This window comes from Danio rerio, chromosome 1 (assembly GCF_052040795.2).
Source record: "Danio rerio strain M-AB ecotype USA chromosome 1, GRCz13ab, whole genome shotgun sequence".
Taxonomy (NCBI): domain Eukaryota; kingdom Metazoa; phylum Chordata; class Actinopteri; order Cypriniformes; family Danionidae; genus Danio; species Danio rerio.
In genome coordinates, this window is record NC_141021.1 from 7,937,501 (window position 1) to 7,950,978 (window position 13,478).

General features: G+C 34.9%; 1 protein-coding gene and 1 long non-coding RNA gene across 2 annotated transcripts in view; one reads left to right on the forward strand and one right to left on the reverse strand.

Annotated features, from left to right (window-relative positions):
- erbb4a (erb-b2 receptor tyrosine kinase 4a) overlaps window positions 1-13,478 on the forward strand; it is a 267,096-nt gene that overhangs the window by 31,452 nt on the left and 222,166 nt on the right.
- Window positions 4,687-8,998, reverse strand: LOC147846668 (uncharacterized). The gene is made up of 3 exons (XR_015476157.1): window positions 8,689-8,998; window positions 7,495-8,391; window positions 4,687-7,109 (listed from the first exon to the last, which is right to left on the reverse strand). It is a non-coding gene; the product is annotated as an uncharacterized LOC147846668 (long non-coding RNA).

Consider the following 13,478-nt stretch of genomic DNA (forward strand, 5'->3'; position numbering starts at 1 on the left):
TTGACTGCTCGGAGACTCATAAATCTCCTCAACATTTCCAGAGGAGGTTCTTTTATCCCCTTTGAGATGAATTGAGTTACAGGGCGCCGGTGGTCTTTGAGCCACAAGTGCCCTCTCAAAATTGCAATGTGAAATCTAAGCAGCCGAATGTTGAACGTGAGCACAAATGCTACCATAACACTCGACAAAATAACAGACGACCTCATATGTTCCTCAAAATAGCGTTCAGAGAAAATATTGTACAGTGTTTTCTTGATATTTTGCGGCTGTATTAAACACCTGAGCTCCGCGTGAAAAGAAATCGGCACAATAACGTTGAGCGCGCAAGCACAGTCTCCGCAGTGTGTTTGCAGATCCAGCTCAAGATTTATGGCCGTAATAATGGAGGCTCAGTGGGTTCATTGCAACACATCGACACACTCTCTCTGTCATCTGACATACTTTATGTGTCAGAGCCGGAGAGGGAAGAGAAAGAGGCTGTATGTGTGTGTTTACACCAACTGTGTCCTGTCACTTCATCCATCCATCAATGTAACATTCTCGCAGTTTGCGTTTTGGGTCTACTATGGCATGGTTAACACTTCCTTCGCAGTGTCGCACCATTTGAGACACTGAATGCCAAGTGACCATGAAGCTCTGAGTGAAGAGAACTAATGTTTTTGTCCTTTTGCTTTGCCTTGGATCAGTTTTTGTGTGGTTTTAGAGGCTGTGTGACTTAATATATATTAAAATGCATAAATTAATAATTATTATAATAGATTAATGATTAAATTTGCAGCAATGACACACTAAATGGATCATGTTGCATTAAAAAATGGCAAAATAACTAGAGAGAGCATATTAAACGTACAATATTGGTGACACACTAGTTTAAGGGCCAGCTTTCATTTAAATACACTGTAACAAAAAATCTGTTAATTAACGGTTTACGTATTGTAGTGTTTCCGTTTATTTCTGTTTGCGAGTTGCATTATGGGATGTTGATCTCTGCTCTGTCCGCTTTTGATGTTGAAAATTTAAAGTTTACAGCTTAAAGTGACTTTTACAGATAGATTAGCTGTAGGCTCCAGAACATTCATCTGAAATGCTGTCATACAGTGTTATGCCTGAATTTCATAAATAGCCTTGTATTTACTAACACAGACTATATTTGAAGGGTTTGGAAGTAGGAATGTAACAGTATTGTAAATACCGTCATACCGCAATAGTAATTATTTTCAATATTACCGTATGGCCCATGACTTAATTAAACTATATTTCTAAGAAAAGTTTGCTTAGGTGAATGAAGCGAACGGGAGGTAGCGGGAACTACAATTCCCATCAGCCTAGGCGTGGCCATCATCCTTTGTGATCTGTTGTCACTACAGATCCAGTAATGCGGAAATGAGTGTGCTGCTAGTAGCAGGGAAGAAAAAGAGCTGGAAATGATCGAACCTAAAGCGGGTATTAAATCGGATGTGTGGAAGCATTTCGGTCTCTTTCTAAAAAGATACGAAAAAGGTGACAGACAAAGAAAAAACAGTATGCAGGCACTGCCAGACTGTGGTGAAATATAAGTCGGGGAATACGACTAAAAACAGTCATGGGGACTGCAGAACACAGCACACTTGTTAGATTGATGCAGACATTGACTTGTACCGCAAAGAGACCTCTATCTCACTCATGGCTTGTCCTCTCAAGTGGTGGAAAGACCATGCACAACGTTACCCACTGCTGTCAACCCTGGCTAAATCATATCTCTCTGTCCCAGAAACCTCAGTCCCAAATGAGAGGGTTTTTTTTCTGTTTCAGGGGACATTCCCACAGAGATCCCAGCTTTTACCATATTATAGTTATATGATAATTTTCCTTAAAAACCCATCTCTATTTAAGTGAGTGAGTGATTAAATGTTGAATGTGATGAGTTTTCAACAATACTAAATTGAAACTTTATTTTTTTATATGGTTTAATAGTTTTTTGTTATTAAAATTGAAAAATTTAAGTTCCTGTTTTGAAACTTACAGATAGATGGCTAATTTGTATGTCATTAATATGTTCAGTGCTAAGGTAAATAAACACTTTTTGGCACTTTTTTTGAGTTTTTTCATTAGTTTTGTTTTTCCTGTAAATTATTCAATAAATACCGTACTGTGCCTTTCAAACCGAGGTATTATCGTACCGTGAAATTCTGATACAGTTACATCCCTAATTGTAAGTAATTCGTGTTTTCCTCCTGTTAAAAAAAAAAAAACGTCATAAGAACAATGCTTAGTGGCTCAATGTGTTACAGCAGTGTTTTTTTAAAACTAAACACTTCATTGTTATAATGTACAACCAAACACATGTGGAGAGGTTGCAGGTGATGAAGTATTAACCGTTTTTCCCAAAGAAAAGCCTGTTTAAGCAAAATGCTAGCAGGCATCTGAAGCTCTGCTCACGCTCTGCCTCTTTACCCTTTTACGGTTAACTCCTGTTTTTGATGTCGATGATGTGCGAATAAACTGGCGACATTTGGCCATGCCTACTTGTAGATTAATTCGCACTGTTCAGGATCCTATAGGTAACGTCACAGAGACTTCGCCCATATCTTTTATGCGTCCATCACGTTTTAGGGCCCTCTTAAAACATTTCCATTGTGTTCTGTTCTAATTGCAAGTGTTATGAGAAAATGCAGTTGTTTTCATAATTTGTTGGCATTGTAGGAAAATACAGAATGTTTTTGTAGCTGTATGCATTGTGAGAATTTGAAGCACATTTTCAGTCAACTGGATGAAGATCGTTTCTTAATTTGCTGGCGTTTTTTGTAAATGCATGTGTTTTCATGTTTAGCTCTCTCAGCCACCGTAACTTTCAGATGCAGCAGCAACAATATCTTCATAGCAATATAAATTGCCACAGTATATCTTCAATTTTTAAATAGTCTGCAAATTTTGTGAAGCTTGTTAGTAAACTATGGCTCTAAACCAGGGGTCACCAATCCTGGTCCTGGAGGGCCGGTGTCCCTGCAGGGTTTAGCTCCAACTTGCCTCAACACACCTGCCTGGATGTTTCAAGTATTCCAAGTAAGACCTTGATTAGCTTGTTCAGGTGTGTTTGATTAGGGTTGGAGCTAAAATCTGCAGGACACCGGCCCTCCAGGAACAAGTTTGGTGACCCCTGCTCTAAACGCTGCTCTATATGAAAGTAGGTGCCTGAAAAACGCCTTTAATTAATTAATCATGCAGCACTAAATATAAATTACATTAAAGAGCCTAATTGGCAAAACGGCAGTGTTTGTAATTGCTGTTGAACTGTTAGCTGAACTTCCATAAAACTTTTTCTGCAATCGCTGACCCTGAAGAAACTATAGCAAAAGTAAAGCTGGAGTGAGTTATGCAGCGTTTTCTCAACTAATCACATCTCTTAGGGAACCATGAAAGGCCTGCTCTTCCTTTCAGAATGATGCCAAATTCAATATTATCAAGAGAAAGAACTTTGACTGACAGTATGGGGGATTTTTTTCCCCTGCTCTGGATAGACAACAGCAACAACAGACTAATATCTCCCACACTGCGTTTCCTCAGATGCTTTCATTCGTCTTTTAGTAAAGTTTTGCCAGCTGCTCGTGAAAATGGTGTTTGCTTATACAGCTCAACTCATTTATTCGACACAATGCACAGCACAGTTAGGCAAATCAGCCTGCAATAATCCCAGCACTCGTTTTCATTCTCCTTTAATCATGTTGTATTCAATGACTTGACACTCTGGAAATCTCTTACCATACAGATTCTTCCCCTCCAGCGCCAATATCTGTCCTACAGCACCGACACACACTAACATTAGCTATAGCACTTGCATAGAAATGATAGATTTGCTGTCAGACGCAATACGCAAGACTGTCTAATGCAGAGACTTGAACTTAGATTACCTGTACGCCGCTAGCCAGGTGCTGCTCTCCATTGGGGGCGGTTGAATAGGATTAGCACTACCATGAATTTTAACTATATACAGTTAGCGGGACAGTTATATAGTTATTGGTGCCTGGGCAGATCTTTTCAAAGTTGAACGAGTGTTTATTGGAGCCAGCATCTGTTTCCTTTACTTTTTTGGGCAAAGCAGTGGTCTTAGCTAATGCTTTTTACTCCATGAAACACTTCCATTGTAATTAGGAGCTCTGGCTCAGTGGTTGGCGCTGTCACCTCACAGCAAGTAGGTCACTGGTTTGAGTCCAGGCTGGGTCAGTTGGTGTGGAGTTAACATGTTCTCCCCGTGTTTACGTGGGTTTCCTCCAGGTGCTTTGCTTTACCCCACAGTTCAAAGACATGCGAATTGCATGAACTAAATTGCCCATAATTTATGAGTGTGTGTGTGAACGCGAGACTGTATAGGTGTTTCCCAGTACTGGGTTGCAGCTGGAAGGGCATTCGCTCCATAAAACATTTGCCGGAATAGTTGACGGTTCATTAAGCTGTGGCGACTTCTGATAAATTAGAGACTAAGCAGAAGTAAAATGAATGAATGTGTGAGAAAAAAGGGTTAGTTAAGTTGTGTTGTAATGTTGTTTATGGATTCACAGATCTATTATAATGAAACACATGCTATTTCTTTCCCAACTTTTTAGATTCACACACATAACCAACATGGTCACATTATTACACAAGGGTTTGGGTGCTTCACAGTTTTTACAAAATATAACTAGCATAATGCTCATGTGACATATTATTTATGTCTGTTCACATGGAAAACAGTATACAAGGGACTGGTTTTTCAAAAGGTTTAATCTGGATTTAGTAATACTGTTTTTGCAATCCGTGTGATCACATAATCCAGCTTACTTTTTGTGCCAGTTTTTCAAAGCAACATTAGATTGAATCAATCTGATCTGCATAGGAACTTTTTCAGGATCACTAAATCTGGATAACCAGTGCTTAAACTGGATAGGAAATCACAATGTAGAACTATAGATATGTAAAGAGCAACAATTAGAACAGCCAGTGTGGGGTCAATATAACTTTATTTTTATTTGAAATGAAAACACACAAATTTAAAAAGAAAAAAAAAGAAAAAAAAGAGAGAAAAAAAAACACCTCATCCTCTTCCACATTGAGGATATTTATAACAATTTTCAATATATTTTAAAATGCTATTTCTGTGATAGAATAGCTGTCTTTAATGTCACAAGAATGTTCAAAAAGAAAACCGTTTCACTGCTCAACGTTTTTTTTTTTCAAAATATTATAGATTATTGTTATAGTAGGGCGAGACAGTGACGCAGTAGGTAGTGCTGTCGTCTCACAGCAAGAAGGTTGCTGGGTCACTGGTTCGAACCTCTGCTCAGTTGGCGTTTCTGTGTAGAGTTTGCATGTTCTCCCTGCCTTCGCGTGGGTTTCCTCAGGGTGCTCCGGTTTCCCCCACAGTCCAAAGACATGCGGTACAGGTGAATTGGGTAGGCTAAATTGTCCATAGTGTATGATTGTGTGTGTGTGAATGTGGATGTTTCCCAGAGATGGGTTGCGGCTGGAAGGGCATCCGCTGCGTAAAATCTTGCTGGATAAGTTGGCAGTTCATTCCGCTGTGGCGGCCCCGGATTAATAAAGGGACTAAGCAGACAAGAAAATGAATGAATGCATGAATGTTATAGTATTCTTCATTTTAATTAAAATTTTAAAATATGTTCAAACATTACATGTAAATTAGTTATTTTCCCCAAAAAATATTAAGTGAGCGTGATAGACCCGCTCCAAACCTTTTATGGTAGTCAATGGGGGTCTAATTATTTTATTTATGTTTATTTTGTTTGTGTGTGCACCTTCTTTGATGTTCACATTTCCATTCATTCATCCTGAGGTCTAATGTGATGGATCCATCGTGATAACTTCTTTTTCACCTGAGCTTTCTGACCTCTTGATGACTTACAAAAATACAGAATGCTGTTTGATTATCCCGTCAAAGTCTTTTAACTCTGCAACATAAGAGGAACGGCATTGTTTGCTCTCATTCCCTTGGAGTGTTGAGAGATTTTGGAAGCTTTGCCTTTTTAATAAAGGCGGATTAATTTAATTAGGTAGAGCTGCAGTCCACCATGTGAGGTTTGCTCCATTTCACATGGGGAATTGGTCGAATTATAGCATTAATACTAGCAGTTTATTGAGGAAACTTGGTAAACATCCATGTTTCCTTATTAAATGCGGCTCCTTTGTAGGGATTTATCTCTGGGATGCTCTAGTTAGTAATTAGAAAGTTAATTATTTCAGAAAAAAACTGGGTGGAGGGATATTTAAAGTGGCCGTGTTAACAGAACTATAGACTTGCTCACAGATGATGGACTGACACTTGCTGAGTTAAGAATATGGCATTTTACACTGCTGGCGGCAGCTTTTTAAAAGATACACATTTGTATCCAAAGGATCCATATTGACACCTCACAGATAATGTTTGTACCTAAAAAGTTCTCCTCTACATTTTCAGGTAGTAATATGTACATCTGAGGTACCTATATAGACCCTTTAGGTGTGCTTGCATGTACAGTTTGCACAGCAGTCTGAACTTACATTATCCACACGGGTGCTTTTAATCTTTATCAATAGTCTCTTAAGCCTGCAAATGCAGAAAAATGGTGCAAAACAAACTCCAGAAGCCGTGTTTTCTCAAAGGTGCTTAAGTGTGAGATGTTATGGTGTTGTATTGATCGGTTGGTGACCTTTGAGCTTTTCTTCTGAGTAACAGAATTACCTCCCATGTGCTGTTGGGTCAGGACTCTGGAAATGTCCAGCAAAAGACCCGGGTCGCCTTACAATCGATCCCCAGTTCCCCTCTGCCTTACCTACAGTGCCAGAAAATGGTATGAAAGCTTGGAAATATTGCACTGCTTTGAAATTGGTCTTCGAAGTTGAGCACATGTGGGTGGAAAAAAGAACTTACAGTAGTTTTCTGAGAAGAGTGTTATTAAAATAGATTAGTTCTACTGGACTCTTGGTTTATGAATACAGTACCATGACTGAACAGAGCACGAAGAAGAAGAAGAAGAAAAAAAGGAAATTAAATGCTATTTTAGAAATTAAGTGAAGTGGCAAATGTGAGATTCCTTTAAACACTCTAAGATCTCTGATGTTATTCTACTTGTTTATTTAATTTTTTTCATATCTCATATCTTCATAACTTTTTGGTGCCATTTTCAATGAAAGGGAAAATATATTGGGGAAATAATATCGATTTTTTTTCCATCTCACAAATAGTGATAACAAAAAAGCGTATTTATTTTTTTGTTCATTTATTTATCAAATACTTCTTTGTGAACATTTCCCAGTTCCCCATAATTTAATTTAAATATTACAGTTGAAAAAGGAAAAAAAAAATGGTTATGGATGATGTGGATTATTTTGTGATCAGTAAGTGCCGTGATGTTTCACCTTACAAACAGTAAAAAAAATTTTTTTTTCATTAATTCATCAATTTATTATTCATTAACTGATTGTTGATCCATCCATCCATCCATCGATTCATTCACTCTTCTATCAGTTTATTAATTCATTAACTGATTGATTAATCCATCCATTCATCATTTCATTCATTCATTCATTCATTCATTCATTCATCCATCGATTTATCATTTCATTAACTGATTGTTTGATTGGTCCATCCATCCATCGATTCATTCATTCACCTATCAATTTATTAATTCATTACTGATTGATTGATCCATCCATCCATCGATTCATTCATTCATCTATCAGTTTATTCATTCATTAACTGATTGATTGATCCGTTCATCCATCCATCCATCCATCCATCGATTTATTATTTCATTAACTGATTGTTTGATTGGTCCATTCATTCATCTATAAATTCATTAATTCATAAACTTATTCATTCTTTAACTGATTGTTTGATCACCCATCCTTGGATTCATTCATTTATTAATTCATTTATCAATTCATTGATTCATTGATTGATTGATCCATCCATCCATTGATTGATTGATTGATTGATTGATTCATTCATTCATTCATTCATTCATCAGTTTATTATTTAATTTACTCATTCATCCATCCACCCATCGATTAATTGATTCATTCATTTATTCACCTATTAATTTATTAATTCATTAACTGATTGTTTCATCCATTCATCCATTCACCTATCAATTTATTATTTCATTAACTGATTGTTTGATCCATTCATCCAGATATTCATTCATTCAATCATCTATTGATTTATTAATTTATCAATTCATCATTTCATTAACTGATTCTTTGATCCATCCATCCATCGATTCATTCATCCATAAATTTATTAATCCATTAATTGATTGTTTGATCCATTCATTCATTCATTAACTTATTGATTGGTTGATTGATTGATTCATTTATCAATTTCTTAATTCATTAACTGATTGATCCATCCATCCATCCATTAATTTATTAATTCATTAACTGATTGTTTGATCCATTCATCCATTCACCTAACAATTTATTATTTCATTAACTGATTGTTTGATCCATTCATCCAGATATTCATTCATTCAATCATCTATTGATTTATTATTTCATTAACTGATTCTTTGATCCATCCATCCATCGATTCATTCATTTATCCATAAATTTATTAATCCATTAATTGATTGTTTGATCTATTCATTCATTCAATCATTCATACATTCATTTATTCATTCATTAACTTATTGATTGGTTGATTGATTCATTCATTTATCAATTTATTAATTCATTAACTGATTGATCCATCCATCCATCCATCCATCATTTTGTTTTTTATCTGTTTGAAATCCAACATTTTCTGCATAATTAAAATATCAGGTGGAGGAAAATGTGATATTTAATCTCGTTACAAACTGTATTGCCAAGATGAGAGTCAGTTTATATTGGATTGTTAGTTTGTTTTAAATGCGTTAATTATTAATTTATTTTCATTTACAATTTCCCGAGTAATTACATTTTTTAAAAATCTTTTATAAAGTATTATAAAAGAGGTTTGGGAAAATGAGTATTGTGTTGCAGGGACTATCATAAATGTTGTCCAATTTAAAAAAAAAAAAAAAAAAAAAAAACATTACAGAGATGATTGCAAGTAGAGTAATAAAATATATCAATGTGTTTAGGGCAAAAACTGTCAAGCAAAAAAAGCCAAAACTTGTCAATGAGCAATTATTGGCAAACACAAATTATGCATGAACCACATATTTGTGACTAGATATCCTAGAATTTCTTTATGTTATTTTAAGCCTTTATCACAGACTTTACTGCATGTACAGATCACATACAGTTTTATAGGGCTGGTAATATATTCATGGCAATATAATCTGCAGGCATTTATGCTTCGTTCTGCATGTGACAGTACACTTTATTTAATATATTTTGTGCTTCAATGTTTCCTGGTGAGGTCTGAATGAGATATTCTTTCTCAGTCACAATAACTGTGACTAATACCTGTGTCCTTTCGCAAAATGTATCTGATAATTTGATGCGGCTGTTACATATTCAGCATGCCTTTTGTCGCCGTTCCCATTTCCCCAGAGTGAATCATATTCATAATCTGATATTAGTCATGCAGCGCGCTAAGATAGGTTACCCCTGAATAAACAGATGTGCTCCATCATCGAGTAAATACCTTATAGAAGAAAGAATAAAACCTTGAATAAGTCAATAAAGAAATGTTTCAGAGTAAGACTGACTTTCCTTTGTGTTTATGCAGATTTGTACACTCATATGCGCAAACAGGCTAATGCAGAAATACTATATGATTACCTGAAGATGTGCATTATAGTCTTTATTTGTAATGATTTTTAGCTGTGTGGTATCTGAATATGCTCTTTAAATAGAGTAACCTATGCTGTTTGTTTGAGGTTTTTTTTTGTTTTTTGGTTTCTACCAAATTTTTAATTACACAAATGCTCAAGGAAAAGTAGTATATAAAATACTTCACCTAATAAAAACTGTATTGACAAGACAATAATTAATTTTCCATTGTTTTTGTTGTTGTTTTAAATGCATTTAAATTATTTATTGAAAATTGTTCATTTTCCCATCAGGTAGATTTTTTTATAAAGGACTGATAAAAGATTTATGTTTTAAACAATATAGTAAATATTGTATTCCCTAGAAAATAATCAAGACAGATTGATTCATTGATTTATTCGTCCATCCATTCATTCATCCATCCATCCATCCATCCATCCTTCCATGCATTGATTTATTCATTTATTCCTTGATTTCATTATTCGATTAATTGGTTTATTCATTGAGTCATTGAATTATTCATTGATACATTCATTCATTCTTTGTTTTACTGACTCATCAGTCCATCAATTTATTTATTCATTTTCCTTCCACCCATCCATCCATTGATTGTTTTTTATCCATTGATTCATCCATCCATCGATTTTCTTATCCATTGATTCATTGATTCATCCATCCGTCTTTCTGACCATCCATCCATCCATCCATCCATCCATCAATTTATTAATTCATTGCTTCATTAATCCATCCATCCATTGATTTATTCATTTCTTGATTCATCTATCCATCCATCCATCCATTTATTTGTTGATTCATCTATCCATCCATTGATTTATTTATTTGTTGATTTATCCATCCATCCATCGTTTTTTTCATTTGTTGATTCATCCATCGATTGATTTTTTTTATTCATTGATTTGTTTATTTATCCATTCATTGATTCATCCTATTATCCATCGATTTATTCATTCATTGATCTATCTATCCATCCATTCATCCATCCATCCATCCATCCATTGATTTATTCAATCATTGATTCATGCATCCATCTATTGATTTATTCCATCCATTGATTTATTCAATCATTGATTCATCCTTCCATCCATTGATTTATTCAATCATTGATTCATCCATCCATCCATTGATTTATTCAATCATTGATTCATCCATCCATCCATCCATTGATTTATTCAATCATTGATTCATCAATCCATCCATTGATTTATTCAATCATTGATTCATCCATCCATTGATTTATTCAATCATTGATCCATCAATCCATCCATCCATTTATTTATTCAATCATTGATTCATCCATCCATCCATTGATTTATTCAATCATTGATTCATCCATCCATTGATTTTTTCAATCATTGATCTATCAATCCATCCATCCATTGATTTATTCAATCATTGATTCATCCATCCATCCATTGATTTATTCAATCATTGATTCATCCATCCATCCATTGATTTATTCAATCATTGATTCATCCATCCATCCATTGATTTATTCAATCATTGATTCATCCATCCATCCATCCATTGATTTATTCAATCATTGATTCATCCATTCATCCATTGATTCATCCATCCTTCCATCCATTGATTTATTCAATCATTGATTCATCCTTCCATCCATTGATTTATTCAATCATTGATTCATCCATCCATCCATCCATCCATTGATTTATTCAATCATTGATCCATCCATCCATCCATCCATTGATTTATTCAATCATTGATTCATCAATCCATCCATTGATTTATTCAATCATTGATTCATCCATCCATTGATTTATTCAATCATTGATCCATCAATCCATCCATCCATTTATTTATTCAATCATTGATTCATCCATCCATCCATTGATTTATTCAATCATTGATTCATCCATCCATTGATTTTTTCAATCATTGATCCATCAATCCATCCATCCATTTATTTATTCAATCATTGATTCATCCATCCATCCATTGATTTATTCAATCATTGATTCATCCATTCATCCATTGATTCATCCATCCTTCCATCCATTGATTTATTCAATCATTGATTCATCCATCCATCCATCCATTGATTTATTCAATCATTGATCCATCCATCCATCCATCCATTGATTTATTCAATCATTGATTCATCAATCCATCCATTGATTTATTCAATCATTGATTCATCCATCCATTGATTTATTCAATCATTGATCCATCAATCCATCCATCCATTTATTTATTCAATCATTGATTCATCCATCCATCCATTGATTTATTCAATCATTGATTCATCCATCCATTGATTTTTTCAATCATTGATCCATCAATCCATCCATCCATTTATTTATTCAATCATTGATTCATCCATCCATCCATTGATTTATTCAATCATTGATTCATCCATCCATCCATTGATTTATTCAATCATTGATTCATCCATCCATCCATCCATTGATTTATTCAATCATTGATTCATCCATTCATCCATTGATTCATCCATCCTTCCATCCATTGATTTATTCAATCATTGATTCATCCTTCCATCCATTGATTTATTCAATCATTGATCCATCCATTCATCCATTGATTTATTCAATCATTGATTCATCCATCCATCCATTGATTTATTCAATCATTGATTCATCCATCCATTCATTGATTTATTCAATCATTGATTCATCCATCCATCCACTGATTTATTCAATCATTGATTCATCCATCCATCCATCCATTGATTAATTCAATCATTGATTCATCCATCCATCCATTGATTTATTCAGTCATTGATTCATTCATCCATCCATTGATTTATTAATTTGTTGATTCATCCATCCGTCCATCCATCAATTTATTCAATCATCAATTCATCCATCCATTAATTTGATGTCAAGAAATGTCAGTATTGTGTCACTTCGCACTCACTGTTTACCCACAATTTATGTATCGGACACAGATTCCGCTAGAGAGCCCAGAATACCCTTGTGTGCTATTAAATGTGGGCTGTGAGTACATTAGGTGTCGTCCCTTTACCTGCTCTATTGCATCAAAAATAGATTGACTTGCCTTCGAATTTATGCAGCAGGAGCACACGCATATGCAAACACAGAAATACAGAAATACTCCAGAACCATACATCTGAAGGAGAGATTTACAGTTCTATTTGTAACGATTTTTAGATGTGTGGCATCTGAAGATACTCTTTAAATAGCATCTAGTCTCTGCTGACTCCTCCAGAGAGACAGAGTGAGCTCTAACATTAGCAAAAGCTATAATGAGTCATTGGAGAGAGTTACGAACTTCCTGAAGTCTGACATTCCCCCTGGGCTTTGCCTTTCGTCATCGAAAGCTTTGTAGAATCAAAAGAGGCTCTGGATCACGGCGATGACTTGCTGAGAAACACGAGGAATTTTAAGTACATGCATTGTCAAAAAGATCAATAATAAATAATCTGCTGTGCTATATTTTGCCATTCATGAGCGTTCTCCATTTATTTATGATTCTGAATTGAAATATGAATCTGTGATCTCTGTTCCAGCAACTTTTTTTGATGTTGGAAAGTGACTTTATTGCCATTTTTAGTTGTTTCTAGTTATATTTAGTCTGGATTGATCATGTTGTTGTTATATGGATTTATTAAGCATATGCATAATCATAACATGGGCTCATTCCGAAAACGTAGCCTTATATACACTTCTGGAGATTCCAAATTATGTATCCAGAAGTACGTATGGCTGTATTTCATCTATAAAACAAACGATATGTGGTGGTATGAC